Source organism: Mastomys coucha, unplaced genomic scaffold (assembly GCF_008632895.1).
Source record: "Mastomys coucha isolate ucsf_1 unplaced genomic scaffold, UCSF_Mcou_1 pScaffold13, whole genome shotgun sequence".
NCBI classification, from domain to species: domain Eukaryota; kingdom Metazoa; phylum Chordata; class Mammalia; order Rodentia; family Muridae; genus Mastomys; species Mastomys coucha.
In genome coordinates this window covers 42,702,708-42,714,751 of record NW_022196895.1, presented here as the reverse complement: position 1 = coordinate 42,714,751, position 12,044 = coordinate 42,702,708, and the positions used below count along the sequence as shown (strand labels likewise).

Here is a 12,044-nt window from a genome sequence, read left to right as displayed (position 1 = left end):
CATTAAGACCTTGGGGCAGAGAAGGGAATGCCAATAGGGGAATCATGTGCCTTCCTGTGTAGTCAGATTTCTGTCACCATGAACACCTGAGATAATGAACTTACAAAGAAAAGAGTTATTTGGGTCTCATAGTTTGAGCCCATGATTGGTTTGTTCTATGCCTTGGGCCTATGGTGGCATATCAAGGATAGTACTATATTATATGTGCCACCACACAACTGAGCAAAACTACTAGTTCCGCTAGCCAGGAACTGGAAGACAGAAAGAATTCTTCCCCAACTCCTTCTTATGAATGAGCCCAGTGACCTAAAAGCCTCCCACTAGGTCCCACCTCTCAAAGATGGGCCTGCTTCTCAGCAGCTACCCGCTGGGGATTAATCCATCCATTAGCCAATGGGCTTAAGGGCAGCTTCAGAGGCAAACAATAGCACTTGTCCCTGTCAGACAGCTGCTGACAGAAAAACAAAGACTCTGGCCCTACAGTACCACAGACAGGACCTACTAAAGTGCAATCTACATAACATTAATCTTATTGTCCTAACTCATTTATTCATCCAGTTTCCTCTAGAAGCCCCAGAATTCTTCCTAAATTACAACCTTAGTCCACCAGGAGTGGCAGAAAAGTAAGTGGCTGGGAAGGAAAAAGCAGATTAGGACCCAGAATTCTGTGCGAGGTGAAGCACTAGAGTGGAGGACCTATGCTGGAAAATAGTAAAGGATGTAGTAGCTGTTTGAGGAAAATAGTGCTTCACACACCAGTTAGGTAGAATCAGAATGTCAGATAACAACAGAGGTTGGAGAAGATTTGGGAAACTTGAAGCCCTCAGAGTCACGTTGCTGCTTTAGGAAACAGTTTGGCATTCTTAAAATGATTAGACTCAGTTTTCATATGAGCTAGGTATATGTAAAAGAAAAATTAAAATACATTGATGTTTATATAACATTATAAATTATATAACATCACTTATAAAAAATTGTCAAAGGTCCGTCAATTGATGCATGCATTTTAAAATCTGGTGTGTCCATATCATGAAATATTACTTGGCCATGAAAAGGAATAAAGTATTGTTATACATGACAACAAGGAGGAATCTTGGAAACAGTCAGATAAGAAACCAGTTACAAAGGGCCACATATGAAATAATTACGCTCATATGAAAATGTATAAAAACCAAGTATATAGAGCCAGAACGTAGAGCAATAGTTGCTTGGGGATGAGTAGAGTAGGGGAGATAGCAGAATATGGAACTACGGGGTCCAGGGTTTATCCTTGGGATGACAAAATTATTTTTTAAGTTGACAATGGTGATTGTCTCATGTACCAGTAATTTTTGCGGGAAAAAACAAACATCAAATTCTGCTTCTTAAAGACTTATTTTCTTTGTAATTATGTATGTGTGAGGGTGGGAGTATGTGAACAAGGAGACCAGAAGAGGTAGTAGATCCCCGAGAGCTCACGTTACAGATAGTTATAAGCTGCCCAACACAGGTGCTAGGAACTGAACTCAGGTCCCCAGGATGCTTCTCTCTAGTCCCTAAACTGTATGTCTTAGGTGGGTGAATTGCAAAGTACATATGTTGTATCTAAATAAAGTTGTGGTTTTGTTGTTTGTTATTGCAGTGGTGAGTGGACATGAGGAAGGGTCCAGGAGGACTGTGCCCGGGCCACCTGCTAGGTCAACAGGAAAGGCCAGTGGATGGCAGAGAAGGAAGAGGGGCAAGGGATGCTGGTTTAAATACACGGGTGGACTCTGCTGTCACTGAAAGATCCATGTGGATTAGCGAAGTGACCAGGTAACAAAGAATGTGAGAATACCCTTCTCTTCTCAAAGGTCAACAACTGTGGCTCTGGGTTTGTTTGAGAATGACAGAAAACCACTTTGGGACCAGATCAAACACATGCCAATTCCACCTACCTTTAGAGCAGAAGAAAACTTTTCATTTTCCTTCGAGGGCTAAGATGGCAGTTCATTCATGACTTGACGCTGTACCATAGCCCTCCCCCTCCACGCCACCCTGCAGGAATTCTGTCTGGTCCTGGCTTAACAATGACAATGTTAATGATGTCAGCAATCCCTACTTCAGGTAGCCCAAACCCACTGTCCTGCATGTCAGCGCTGCCTGATACTTCTCAAAGTTCTGTGTTCCCTTGACTAACTTCAAGTGTTTGAAATACCAAGAAGATCCACATCATGAACCCAACTGGATGCCGCCTGGTCCACAACCCCCTACATCTTCCCATGCAGGCTTCCTTTCTGGGATCCCAAATGCTTTGTAACACTGTTCTTTTTTATTCTGAGATATTTATATCTGTGTATCAACATGGCGATTTTGTGTTTTGTTTTTCCCCCTGGGATTTCCTTCTTTCAGTTTTCAGTTCTTTATGACAAAAATCTAAGGAGAGCTGATGATTGATGGCCCTCACTGAGAAAGTTAAGGTTTTCTCCTTCTACGGTATGGATACCCAGGGATGGAACTCCATTCACAGGTTTGTCAGCCACCAAAGCAGACACCTTAAGCTGCTGGACCATCACCAAACCTCTGAGCCTCTGCTTTCCAAAGATGGAAGAAAGCTACATTTGGCAGAGAACTATCACTAAATGGCTTAAGTTCACAACTTGAAAAATTCAAAGGCATCTGATTCAAATGGCACACTTGCATACTCCTTCTTATAAAGGCCTCCAAAGAGCAATAATGGTAAGAGATTGTCAAGTGTTGATAAGTGACCATCTGGAAAGGGTTGGTAGATGGGATAATGGCCTGTGTGAACACTCTCAGGAAAGAGGCCAGGAGAAGCATTCAGTGGAGATATGAGTTTTAAATAAGACATATCAACCGTCATGGAATTGTTCAATGGGACATTGGTTTCATGCTGTCCCAACTGCCACGGAATTTTGCAATGGGACAGTGGTTTCATGCTCACCTATGATGTTCTCTTCTACGACATCATGTTCACCATGATGTCATAGGGGAAACCCATCATGCTTTTTGTAGTTGCTGTTGTTACTTCTACAACTCATTTAATTTTAATGCAATGTCTTTCATTTGAGCTGTTATGTTTTACATATGAAATGTTCCCCACATATTCGTATCTTTAAACAGTTGATTCCCAGATTCTGGCTTGGGGTTGGGGTGGAGATAGAGAGCTCTTAAGAGCTAACACCTAGCTGAGGAAGTGAGTGACTAGGGTAGGTTTGAAAGTCATAGTCCAACCTAACTCTGGCTCAAGGCCTCTTTGCTTTCTGGTAGGTCATGCTACCATAATTTTCCTGCAGAGACAGACTGTTCCCTTTAAACTGAAAACATAGTGAGTTCTTCTTCTCTTCAGGTGCTTCCTTCATGCATCCTGTCACAGAAATAAGACAAAAATGGTGAATGCAAAGATTCATATAATTTTAACTATTCTCCAAGGGAATGTCTACTTGGATGGATTTCATACACCCTTACATTATCTTCTCTACTATCTATAACTCATAGCAAGAAATATTTACATTTCAATAATGTTAACAATAATTTATTTACTTTATTTCAAACTAATAAAATTTTATTCTTGTTTTGAGACGTTTGTGACAAATAAGAAAAGGCCCAGTCCTTTCTAAACTGAAGTCATAATGACCATATAATAAGATAACACATGGCCGGGCGGTGGTGGCGCACGCCTTTAATCCCAGCACTTGGGAGGCAGAGGCAGTCGGATTTCTGAGTTCAAAGCCAGCCTGGTCTACAGAGTGAGTTCCAGGACAGCCAGAGCTATACAGAGAAAACCCTGTCTCAAAAATAACAACAAAAAAAAATAATAATAACACATGACCCATCTCAACAAAGCAGGATTCTTCAACTGTGGGAAGTTAGCTTTCTAATTCTTTCACCTGTAGCCCAGACCGAGATTTTTGCCACACCTAGTAGAACCATCTACATGTGAAATCAGAGGAAAAAAACCTCAGGTCCAGCTGCAGACTTTCAGCTGAACACAGAAGTCTGGTCTAAGGTCCAGCTCTGTTTCCATTCTTGAATTCCCTGTGGTGTCTTTTGTATTCCTCCAGCTGCAGTACCATGGCTGATCCTACAACAAGAACATTGAACTCCAAGGACACCATGTCTCCCAGATTTGCCTAGGGACTTTGCCCTGGCCTGGTTCCTGACTAGAAAGGGGCTCAGACCAGCCAAGCCATCTGAAAGAGACAGACGTCAGCCAAGCCGACTGAAAGAAGCAGAACCCAACTGAGCTGCCTGGAAGAAACACTGACCAACTGAGCCACCTGTAAGGGACACTCACTAGCCCCTGAAGGCTGTGCAGTGAGCTCCAGGCTCCCAGCTTATGTGAGCTGTCCCCCACACAGGGGTGGGATTTTGGGGACACAGCTGTCTTTGAGTCATTTCTGATCCTGTAGTGTCTCACCCACGTTCCTGTAAGTAACCTCAATAGAACTCACTGGTTCACTAAATAGGACTTCGGTAGCTTTCACGCTTTGGTCTGTCATCAGTTCCCTATCTAGGATGAACAGTGTCACACGACATGATTGCACTGTCTAGGGAAGCCTCCCCCAACTCCTTCCCAAGAGCCCACTCTTGGAAATCCAGACTCAAGGTTTGTTTCTTAGGTAAGGGCTAACTTCCCACAGAACAAAGAAAGCTATCATAGTCAAATGTAGTGGCCCTAGACCTCAGGGGTTTCTGTGGAGACAGGATCTGCTCAGCAAACCCTTGTCCTTCAAAGACAAGAATCTAGATCGCTCTTGTATCTTTCCACCTCCCCTTACAAGCTGAGCTTTAATGCATTTGGGTTTATCTCTTGCATTTTACTCAAATCAAGAAACTCAGGGCAGAGGGGAATGCTCGGGGTCACTTTGTTCCCTACTCAAAATGTTGGAACTATTAAGTATGTTTGTGTATGTGTGTGTGTGTTGTTGTTTTTTTTTCTCATAAGATACAGAGCAAGGTGTGGTATCAAGAAAAGCATAAATAAATGCTTTGCAGCCTTTTCTTCCCCTGGAGCTTGGTGTCTTGGGTATAGGAGTTGCATAAGTAACAGAAGGTCAAATAAATAAGTAAATAAATAAAAAAGATTTTTGCAGAAAAAAAAAAAAAGATACAGAGCAAGGAATGTTTCAAAGTCCTTAACCCTCATCTGGTATTGGTGTCTGCTATGGAAACATTGTTCCATCAAGCATCCGGCCTCTGAACACCTAGCAGAGCACTTTCAGATGTGTCTTTATGAGTAGTGCTTTGGGGGTGCTTTGGGGGCAGAGTGGAACGAAGCCAAAAGGAAACCGAAGTGGATCTCTTTCCTAGCAAGTGGGACAGTTTACAAGTAGATTGTTACCAGACCAATGCAATGCACCCACAGAGCTTTTTACAGTGAAGCCTATGTTCAAATGTCACTCACAGCACGGCTATGGCTTTATCTCAGACACAGTCCGTAGCTAGCGTGCCTGCCAAAGACTGAGTCCTTTTCTTCCGTCTGAAGAAGGAGGTTCTGGCGTAGTGATCCATGAAATAGAACTGGGCCCTCGTATTTGAAAAGGAAAATAGGATCATACTTTGATGTCCATTGTTGTTACTCTCCCTTAACACCCTGGAGCATCACTAGTTATGAGTCACTGGACTCTGGGGTTTATTTAGCATCATCCAGTGTCCTCATTCAGGACACAAGGATCCCACGCTTGTGCATGAAGCAAAACCCAGGGGCCAGGTAGGACTTACCAGGGCTACCAGATGTTGTAGATGTCTCAAGCTTTGTTACTTTCTTTTCTCCTTCTCCTTGTCCGACCCACTCCCACATTACAGAGACAGGAGCCTCGCTAAAGAAGTCAGCACAAGGCTCAGAGGAGTTAGCCAGAGATCAGGAGCATTCATCCAAACATCAGGATGTTAGTGTGCCAAGGCACAGGCTCTAGACAGCTGTCCAGATGTTTGCACCCCAGGGTCTCCTTTATTATATTCCTTCTCTTCCTGAAGCAGTCACTCCATTCAGGATTCTGTGAACAGGGTCCTTTGAAAGGATGTTCTCTTCTTAGCCAGAAAGAAAGAAATCAAGAAAACTAGTCCATCTGAATTAAACATCAATGACTGGATTAGAAATAGAGTGGTGTTGGGATCTGGGATGCTGGTCTTAGAAAAAGGTCACAAGGACAGCTCAACATAACCCAAAAGGCCACCTTCAGTCCACTTCAGCTCGCCACGACAGAACGAGAGTTGAGAGGCTTCCAGCACACCTCTGTTCTCTCCCACTGTCCTGGTTTTCTCTCTCCTCTGGGAAGGACAGCGGTGAGATTCCTTTGGTATTCTGGGATTCCTTAGCTGGTAAAAGATTAAAGTGGAATTTTGAGAATGCCACTGGCTCAGAGCCTCTAATGTGCTAAGTTGTTACATTCCTGGTATTATTCAAATACGGAACACAAAGATTTCTACATGCTTTTGTGAAGTCAGTCAATGTACCGTGCCACTGAATTAACTTACTGGGAACAAGATGGTAGACTACTTACTAAGAGCAGCATCATACATAGTGACATATCAGAATGTTTATGAGCCTCCTGTTGCATGACTTGTTCATTTCTAACTGTGAAGTGCCCTTTGTCTCTCTAAAATCTTGAAGTCCCAAACCCCAGTACTTCACAACTTAATTGTATTTGGAAATAAGGTTGTTACAGATGTAATCAGTTAAAAGGAGATCATCTTGGTGTAAAATAGGCCACCAAGCCAACATAACTGCGCTTATTAAAGGGGGGATGAATGGAGCTGGAGAGATGGCTCAGCAGTTAAGAGCATGTACTGTCCTTCTAGAGGTCCTGAGTTCAATTCCCAGCACCGACTTTAAGTAGCTCACAACTGCCTGTAACTCCAGCTAAAGAGGCTCGAACACTTTCTTCTCCTGGCCTCTGTAGGCACTGCATTCCTGTGCACAAACCCACCCACCCACCCCCATACCCCTCCCACCTATATGCATAATTTAAGAATAATAAAATACAGTATTTTAAAAGGGTAGCATAGACTAGACCACCACATGAACCTGAAAGCAGACTGAGCCATGAGTATATAAGCCAAGGAAAGCTACAAACTGCCAACAAACCTGCAGACACTATGGAGAGTTCTAGAACAGGACCAAAGGGTATGGCCCATGCTAACACCTCAATGTTGGGCTTCAGGGTATTCTCCAGAACTGTAGGACAAGGTCTGCTGCTGGAAAAGGCTTGTGTACAGTACTCGGTTACAGCATCTCTAGCAACTAAAAAAGAAGAGGACGAGGTCTGGGGCCATTGGGCAGACCCGGTACGGGGAGGAAGAACATTTAGAGGCTTGGGGCAGAGCTTACACAAAGACAACCTTTCCACAGTGCACAAAGTATAAATCTATTCAGACTTTTATCCATCTCTTTCACCATAATACAACATCTTACAAACAGTAATACTAAGGATGGGTGGCAAGTCCCGGGGAAGTCATAGCTTCATACTTAAAAAGAAATAAAACAAGAGGAACAAGAAATCCTCCCCTGTTGAGTTGAAGACTCCATCTACCTTAAACTGGGGTTGGAGGACAGGGATTTAATTTGGGGATGTTTGCCGTTGTGAGTAACTTGAGGACCATTCTTTACTAGACCCCTATTACTTACAAGTTGCATAGCTAGCCTCGACTGTGACATTGGGAACAGAAACCTAATACTGTTTTTACAGGAATTTACAGCTTGCTTCTTGTGATAAGATTGGGTCCCCTTGAAGAAAAACAAATTAGATAAAGCAACTGGAACTCTGGTATGGTAGAATTGATATAAAATATTCCTATCGTTAAAGTTAGGTAGCAGCTTAGATAATAGGCTGTTGATAGCACGGGGTTTCTGCTGTAAGACACACGGTCCTAAGGTGCTGGGACTACCAGCTCCGTCACCTCCGTCAACTCATTGACTCGTGTGCTACCTGCTCAGAGTGTTTGGAAGTTGTTAAATGGAATAAATAAGCAGCAGCAAGCTGACATGGAAGTACTTCTCAGATAAGAGGTGCATTAGTATGGAAGGGCCTCAGGCACCATGGGGCCTCGAGGTGAGGGCGGAGAGGTGCAGATAGAAGCAATGCAATTAATGGAGAGATAAACCCAATGGAGCCTTAAAGGGATGGAGGGGCTTCTTTTGAAAATGTGGACAGGAACTCCATAAAGAATGAAAGCAGCGTGGCCAGAATCAGGCAGAAGGAGAACTGACTTTTCCCTTTCCCAGGGATGGGGTCATTCTGGTTATTATAGAGTCTGAGTAGCAACCAGCCTTCTTGTCTGCTCCTTTCCCTCAGTTGACTGGAACTGTCAGGTGACGCTGGAGTTTTCTACAGAACCACAGTGAAATCAAAGATGTAGAGTCATTTGACTGCGTTCTAGGAAGGAAGCACAGTACATTGGGCTTCAGAGAAGTGGGTGGCAAAGATGAGGGCTTGTGGGTGTGGCATTCATGTCACGTGGGACTTGGGACTTCATGACGTAATCTTCCTTACTTGGTTGTATGTGGAGTTCTGTTAATGTGTACTTTGTTGACTGTGTGAAGTAAACTCAAATTCCAATGAACAATGGGGATAAAGGAAGGCCTTGGGTATACTTTTCAATCCTGTGTAATGTTTAATTTGTGAAAATGAATCAAAAGCAGTGTTAAATTACAGGAACATTTGCACTTCGGAAGTGAGTACCTAACTGTATGATCCCACTGTGTAAATGCCACTTTTAAAGCTGTTAGTAGACTTTGCACATTTTCTTTGACCAGGTTGTATCATATTTAATTTTTACACCCATCATCACTACAGGTAAAATTTGAGAGGGGAGAATGTCATTTTTATGGAATTTTTGATATGAAAAGGAAGGAATCATTTATTTTTACCATAGGCTTGGCCCACAAGTATTTGGTATTCCTAACATGGGATCTGATTTGATTCTTAGCAGCAAACTCGGATGTAGACCGACAGACATAGCTGAATATCTTAGTAAATGTAAATTTGAAGGTTAGAAACATGAGGATGAGACTCTCTATGATAGTGGGGGATAGAGAAAAGCCTCTTTAATGACCCACAGAGCAATGTCCCACAAGCCGATCTCCGGAGTCTCCGACCCATGCCTTTAACAACGGTGACAACAAAAAAGGTCTAACTTATAGCCTTGTAGGGGTGGTGGGGAGTTTCATATCAAGTGATTTAAGTCAGCCTGGCTTACATGATGAAGAGCCCGGAGGAACCAGGTATCATAAAATTGAGACCTCTCAAGTCTTGGCAGAGTCTGCTTCTTAACTCTGTCACAGAGAGTTGCAGAGAGGCGATGATGGATTTGAGCGGTGGGATCTGGCCTGAAGGTTCAAGGCCATTTTCTAACTGAAATGAGCATCTCTTTCAGCTGTGAGCTGAGAACTGTCTCTTTCGGAAAAACAACTGGAACTTTGCCCTATTCCTTTTCCACACGTGATGCCAGTGTTTGCATGCTTCTTAAGATCCCAATCTTGACAACAGGATCCGTTTCCATTTGGTTTCTAGATGCCCATGTTTGTGTACGCCAAGGCAATCAGGCTGTTTCATCAAGTTTTCTGTAGCCTGTTGGGTTTTCCTGCCCGCTAAGGGCGTGTGGATGTAGACCAAGCCCTTAAATGTTAGCTGTGCACTGGCTGACCCTTTCTAGCAAATTCCAAAGGGAACTCCGAGTTGTGAAGAAAGCATGTCCGACGGACAGGATATGAGGGGGAAAGGGTGAGGCTAAAACATAGTAATAAGAGGTCTTCCCAGAAGGAGCAGAACCAGCCAGGGACGCATCAGGACATGAGGCTTGCCAGGGATATGATGCACTTTTGAGCCCCTTAGGAGATAGCATGCTCCAAAATGGTCACTTGTGAGTGAGAATGAACATGGCTCCAGAGGCCAGGACAAGTTCCGATCTCCTAGCTGATTAAGCTGGGAAATCCCGAGGGATGGAAATATGGCCATACAATTCCAGGAAGCAGCTCCAACATCTGTTGCATGTGTTCCTGGGCTCAGCGTGAGGTTCTGCCAAGCCAACTGGCAAGTGATGCTCTTCCTTCTCCCAGCCAGAGTCACGCGAATTCTACAAATCCAAATTCACCTTGCATTCTCTTGTCCTTCAGGAATTTGTTTTTCTTAGTGAGTTTTGTTTTTCTTCTACTTGGGCTTTTTTCCTGGATTACCGTAAAGCCTGAATTTAGATAGATACTAAAAAAAAAAAAAAAAAAGTAAAAAAAAAAAAAAGCTGTAGATCTGATGTGACCGTGGAAACCACAGTTAGAGGAATGCATGGAACAGAAATAGGATGTTATCTTATTATTTATAACCAGAGTCAGCATTCTGTTTTGCTGGATGTCTGTGTTTGGAGAAATGAGAGTTCTGGAAGTCTCATAGCTCATATGATCCTGGAACCTCCTCTGGAGCTCATGTTGACTTCCAGGTTCCATTCCTTCCACCTCAGCCTGCTACCACACTCAGCTCCACTTGAGTCTCCTGGAGATGACCCTGCCATCCCTTTTCACTTGGTTTCTATATGTCCTTGGCTATAAAAATGTCTGGATTTCCCCATGACCACGAGTGTCTCCGGGTACCACTGATATGGTGTGAGCAATTCCAGTCGCCTCTCCCTCAGCTCACACTCCTTTATCTGTATCTCCTTTCCAGGTCCTTTCCACATGCCTTGGACTTTGACTTGCAAATAGCCACTTTGCTTCCATAAACTAAGGCCCTTGTTATGTTCCCTTTTTCTTTTATTCCTAGTCTCAGAGATGGATTTTTTACTAAGTCCTTAAGAATTTTGACTGTTGGTCAAACAACTTCCTCCAATCAGTGTGGACAGTGTCTGGTGGGCTCTCACACTGCCCCTACTTGTACAATCTTCTTGCATGCTTCTCTGAGGGGGCAAAGGGTGCAGTCTCATTCAATCCCCAAGTGCATGGTTTCCTGAAAACTTGGGCTAGCCACATAGGTTAACTGAAACACCAGTACACATGCCCACCACAGAACAGATATCCAAAAATGAAATCCATAGGAGATAGAAGCACTTGGATATTTTCTGCCCACTGGTTGATTTGTTTGGGTTGTTCTGGAGTTTTGATTTGCACTAGTCTATAGTCTGTGGGCTTCTACCCTGGCACATAGGAAAAAGAACAGAGGAGAAAAAAAGGCATCATCGGTGGGGACCAGGCTCTCCTGATGGCTTTTGCTGTTTATTGTTGAATTTGTTGCTTTCCAAAAACCACTGCACCCTGTTTTGTATGTTTACCGAGGAGCTTCAATTTGCAGGATAAGTGATATTTTACAGAAAGTCATTAAGTGACAGAAGAGCTGGGGGGTCACTTTTGAAATCCTCCCAGTGCCCCACAAAGAGCTGTGTATACCGATATTTCAGGAATGTGTATCTGCTAAATTTAGACGAATTCTGAAAAGCTGCATGTGAATTCAATTTTAATACGCTAAATCATTTAATTTTAAAAACACATGGAGAGCACATTTAAAGGAATACAGAATGGGACCAACCCTCCAAAATGAGTACTTCCTGCTTTATCTATTTTGCAATTTTGTCAGGCTTCTTTATGGCTGAGTATGACAGCCCTGTCCCACTCCTTCCCTGCCACATAAAGAGTCTGAGATCCAAGGCCCAAGACTAAGATCCTGACGTCACAGAACCAAATTTTAGGAACTGGTATTTGGCCATCTTCTCTGCTTTGGTGTGCAGATGAGAGCTGTCTTTTTCATCCTAGTGCCAGTCAAAGGCACAGCTTGAGTGCAGCATGGGGCTTATTACCTCTCACGTCACCTCGTCACCTCGTCACCTCGTCACCTCGTCACCTCGTCACCTCGCAGGAGAGACTGCCAACAAGGTGACTGTAGCCAGGGCCACACCCCGACTGGGAACTGCTTAGTTTACCTTTTGCCTTCTATTTAGACCTAAAGTACAAGTCAGGAGCCTGATGATAGATGGGAAGATCAGAGCAGCCACGAGACTTCTTTGTTCCTTTTCCTAAAGTGGCGTGGACTTATTCTCCTGCTTCTCACTAAAGTGGCATGGACTTATTCTCCTGCTTCTCA

At 43.5% G+C, this 12,044-nt stretch overlaps 1 non-coding gene across 1 annotated transcript; it reads left to right on the top strand.

Annotated features, from left to right (window-relative positions):
- The first annotated feature begins 4,900 nt into the window (after nucleotides 1-4,900).
- On the top strand, nucleotides 4,901-5,034 carry LOC116087875. Its single transcript, XR_004117666.1, has one exon. It is a non-coding gene; the product is annotated as a small nucleolar RNA SNORA13 (small nucleolar RNA).
- The last annotated feature ends 7,010 nt before the right edge of the window (nucleotides 5,035-12,044 follow it).